Source organism: Octodon degus, unplaced genomic scaffold (assembly GCF_000260255.1).
Source record: "Octodon degus isolate 3935 unplaced genomic scaffold, OctDeg1.0 scaffold00116, whole genome shotgun sequence".
Lineage (NCBI taxonomy): Eukaryota > Metazoa > Chordata > Mammalia > Rodentia > Octodontidae > Octodon > Octodon degus.
Window position 1 is genome coordinate 5,529,503 of NW_004524692.1, and position 4,601 is coordinate 5,534,103.

Consider the following 4,601-nt stretch of genomic DNA (forward strand, 5'->3'; position numbering starts at 1 on the left):
ATGTGGTGCTGGGGGATTGAACCGCGGTCCCTGATGCTTTGCCAAGCTTGTTCTAAGTAGGTGCCTTAGACCACTGAGCCATCTCTCCAGCCCCCTCAACTAAATTTTTTTAATGTATTTGGTACAGGGTCTTGATACCCAGATTAGACTCATAATGATCCTCCTGTTTTCAGCCTCCATAGTGCTGGGATTACAGGTATGTGCCACCACACTTGGACTTGGTCGCTGGCTCAGCATGCCCAGGGGTGGGGCTGGCATGGTGTGTGGTACAAGGGATGAACCCCGGTCCCTGTGCTTGCCTAGACAGGTGCTTAGTCTGCTGAGCTATCTCACTGGCCCTTATTCAATAAATACTGGTGCAAGGGAAATCGGAAAAGACAAAACAAATAAATCTGGTCTTTGTGGAACTTATTCTAGTATATTCTCAGACAAACAAGTAAATAACATGACTTTAATGTTAGGTACTGATACTTGCTATGGAGACAAGGCAGAGAAGGGAGACAGTAAGTGTAGGAGTGAAAACAGAGGAATTGAGCTTTCCATAGTTGTCAGGAAAAGCCTGTTTTTTTTTTTTTTAAATTATTATTGTTTTGTTTTGTTTTGTTTTAGGAAAAGCTTATCTGAAAGGTGGTGTTTGAGTAAAGAACTGAAGGAGTTGAAGAAGTAAAACTGTGACGAGCACCTCCGAGGGCCATGGGTGAATACATGATTAGCTTGTTTGAGGAACATGATGCAATTAATAGCTGGAGGAGAGGAGAGGAAAGAAGAAGAAGGGAGGGGAGGGGAAGATGCATGCAAGGGAGATCAGAGCTAATGAGGGGTAGGGCAGATTTGCTATACACTACAAGGGTGTGTAGAAGCAGCAAAAGGTTCATTCAACAAGTATATCAGGGCCTAATATATTCCATTCTAAGCACTAAGCATACAACCAGAAGAAAAAAAAATACCTGTACTCATTAGGCAAATTAATGACATGTTATGAAAGAAAATAAAACCAAGTAGTCTTGGAACATGTCTCTGAAGATAGATGTTTGAGTAGAGGCTTTAGTCACCTATAAGAGTGAGTCATGTAAATATCTATGTGAAGAAATTCATGGGCTGATAAGACAGCAGGAAGGAGAAAGTCCCCGAGGCAGGAATGTGCCTAGTATGTTTATGGAACAGTAAGAAACCATCATGGTTAATTAGGGTAAACCGAAATGCATATGTTGCAGGGTAATAATAAGCTTCTCTTCTGGAGGGTTAACAACCTAAGTTTGCAGATCAAAAATTAGAGAAAAGAAAGGGCTGCAAGGTCAGACAACATTTTGGTCCGAGCCTTTCAAGGTCAGTGAAGACTCAGGACATAGGAGAACATGTACTGTAACATCATGTAACTCAGTTATGCCCCAAATTTTCTGATTAAGAAGATTATGGAGCCACAGAGGAATGTGATTGATGATGTATAGTGTGCCTGGGGAGAGTCACATGGAGAGAAAACTTTCTCTCAGGCTTTCACAGAGAGCAAATTGGTCAAGCAATGGCCATGACTCATCCACATGGCTGACACTGACAAAGGATCTACAAAGTGCAGTACAGGGTTACAGGATAAATCCTGAGAAGACATGAATGACTTATCAGATACAAAAGTTACATTTCTTGTTATATACATCTTGTTTTGCCTTGGTCTTAGCCATCCAGCAGAAAAGTATAAAAACGAGGTATATAAAGTAAAGCCATATTAATATGCTGAGCTATGAAAGGCTCAAGTCAACAACTTCTGCAGATAACCCACTACTATTGTGGACTGCTGGACTGTGTTCGATTGTTTTGCTGAATTCATGCACCTATAGTATTTAGATGCCAATGGAATACCCAGCTCTGACAGGACTAAACAAAAAAAAGGGGATACAAAGGAAGGACCATTTTGTATTTGTATATACAGAATAGTTAGGATAGATATACAGCTACTTTTGCTTAATTCAATGAGAAGAAAGATGTGTACTAATAGTGTTTGGACAGGATATCCTGTCTGCTTCTTGCACTATGGATAACCACTAAGAAGATAACAATGTACAATGTGTTAATTATTGAAACTGTCCTATTAATCAGCTTTGAAACTGTCTCATTGATATTTGTTTCTCAATAAAATAACAAAAAAAAAAACCCCAAAAAATTAGCTTCACTAAAATAAAAAGGAAAAGAAAAAAGAAACCATCATGGCTGGAACTGAGCAAGACAGAGATAAACAATGACATCGGGAAGGTAGCCAGAATATATCCTTGATCTAGGGTGAAGAGTGCATTTTTGTCAGCTTGACAGAAAGTCATTAGCAGTTTGATTGCAGACAAAGACAGGCTCCGACATGTTTTTCAAGGATTTCTGTGATTGATGAGTGCAGAATAAAGTATACAGGGACAAGAAAGAAACCATGGGAGGGGCCGGGGAGATGGCTCAGTAGAATAACTGCTTTCCTGGCAAGCGCAAGGACCTGAGTTCAATTCCTGCTTCCGCCAAAGAAAGAAAGAAAGAAACCAGGGGAAACAATTAGGAGTATCTTGCATGATACCAACTAGGATGGCTAGGATCTGAAGTACTCAGACTTCAGAAAAGTTTCATGGTAAAATAAGCTGGATCTACTGGCACATTTTTTGCTTCAGAAAGCCATAGGAAAGGATAGTGAAGAACTAGAAAGAAGCTGGGAGTGAATGCTGGTGCATGGGGGGGTGTCTGTTAAGAAAGAAGACAGAGACTGGGCGTGGTGATGCACATCTGCAATCCCAGCACTGGGGAGGCTGAAAACAGGAGGATCACTATGAGTTGAGCTGTGTAGTGAGACCCTGTATGAAAGACATTTTTAAAAAAGAAAAGATTTGGTATATTTGAATGCTGATGGAAATGATTTAGTAGGGAAGGAAAAAATTGATCATGGAACAGAGAGAGAATAATTCCCCAAGGAATGTCTTGGTTGAGCAAGAGGAAGTGGGCCTCATGCATAAGCAGAGGGGTTGGCCTTAGACAGACATGGAGAAGGATTGTCTACAGTATAAGAATGAAAGTACAGAATGGATGGAAGACAGTGGCAGGTTCTATGGGCATGCATAGAAGTTCTCTTCTAATTATGTTTTCTCAGGGAAGGATGGACTCTTGTCCACTGAGAGTGAAGAAGGGACAAGAGGAGTTAAGGACTGGGGGGGGGGGACTTTGAGTGAAATAATCATCTAAGGCAAAGTGTGAATGTTGGAGAAAGAGTGGGATTAGCTGACAACAAAAAGGGACCCCTTAGGGTAAATGGCCATGGATTTACATTTATTTATTTATTTATTTATTTATGTTTTGCAGTACGGGGGATTGAACTCAGCACCCTGCACTTGCCAAGCAAGTGCTTATTCTACTGAGCTATCTCACCAGCCCTTACGGCTGTGGATTTAAAGGACAACCAGGGGCCGGGAAGATGGTTCAGTGGAATAAGCGCTTCCCTGGCAAGTGCAAGGGCCTGAGTTCAATCCCTAGTTCCACAAAAAGAAGTAAAGGACAACCAGTTAAGATATTGCTCTTAGCTTCCATGGTAAGTGAGTCAATTCACAAGCAATATTCACTGAGCATTTATTCTGTGACAAACATTACCCAATTTAATGCTCTGAAATCCCTGAAGTGTCACCCTCCTTTATAGTTGAGGAAATAGGCTTAGAGATATATTAAGGATCAAGCCACACAAGTAGAAAACAGTGGCCCTGGCTTCAGAACGTAGGCAGGCTGCCACAGCGCTCTTACACCGTCAGTTTGAACCCCCTCTGCAAAGCCAAGCACAGCCGTATTGTCACAGAAAAGCAAAAGCATCAACAAGTACTGATCCTAAATGGAAAGCATATGGGTATGTGTTGAACTATTTTTTCAATTCTAGTAAAATTTTCTAGTAAGGAAGAAATAAGAATAAAATGCTATTTTTAAAAGGCTGATAGCATGGTGTATTTGACACCATGAATATACACAAAAATAATCCTGAAAATCTATGGAATTCCTGCTAATCTGTTTGACAGGAAAAAAAGCTTCCCTATAAAGAAGGATTATTTCTTTTTTCTTGTTTGCTTGCTTTTTTTTATATATTGGAGATTGAACACAGAGCCTTTGCACTGAGCTACCTCCCTACTACATAGAAATGTGCCAGGTTATTAACCAGGTACAGTGGCACATGCCTGTAATCCTAGCTACCTGAGAGGCTATGGCAGGCGAACTGCAAATACAAGGCTAGCCAACTTATCAAGACCCTCTTCCTTCCTTCCTTCCTTCCTTGCTTGCTTGCTTCCTTGCTTCCTTCCCTCCTTCCCTCCCTTCTTTCTTCCTTCCTTTTCTTCCTTCTCTTTTCCTTCCTTTCTTTCTTCCTAGCTACCTTTTGATCTATCTATGTACCAACCATCTGCACATTTTCTGAAATCTGGAAGAACATACACAAAAATAATCCTGAAAATCTATGGAATTCCTGCTAATCTCTCTTTGACAGAAAAAAGCTTTCATATAAAGGATTATCTTTTTCTCGCTTGTTTGCTTTTTAAAAAAAAATTTTATACTGGGGATTGAACACAGAGCCTTTGCACTGAGCTACCTCCCCAGCTTTTTATTTA

The 4,601-nt window shown here is 40.5% G+C and overlaps 1 protein-coding gene across 1 annotated transcript in view; it reads right to left on the bottom strand.

Annotated features, from left to right (window-relative positions):
• Pcp4l1 (Purkinje cell protein 4 like 1) overlaps nt 1-4,601 on the bottom strand; it is a 24,809-nt gene that overhangs the window by 2,278 nt on the left and 17,930 nt on the right. The gene's annotated exons all lie outside the window — the stretch shown is intronic.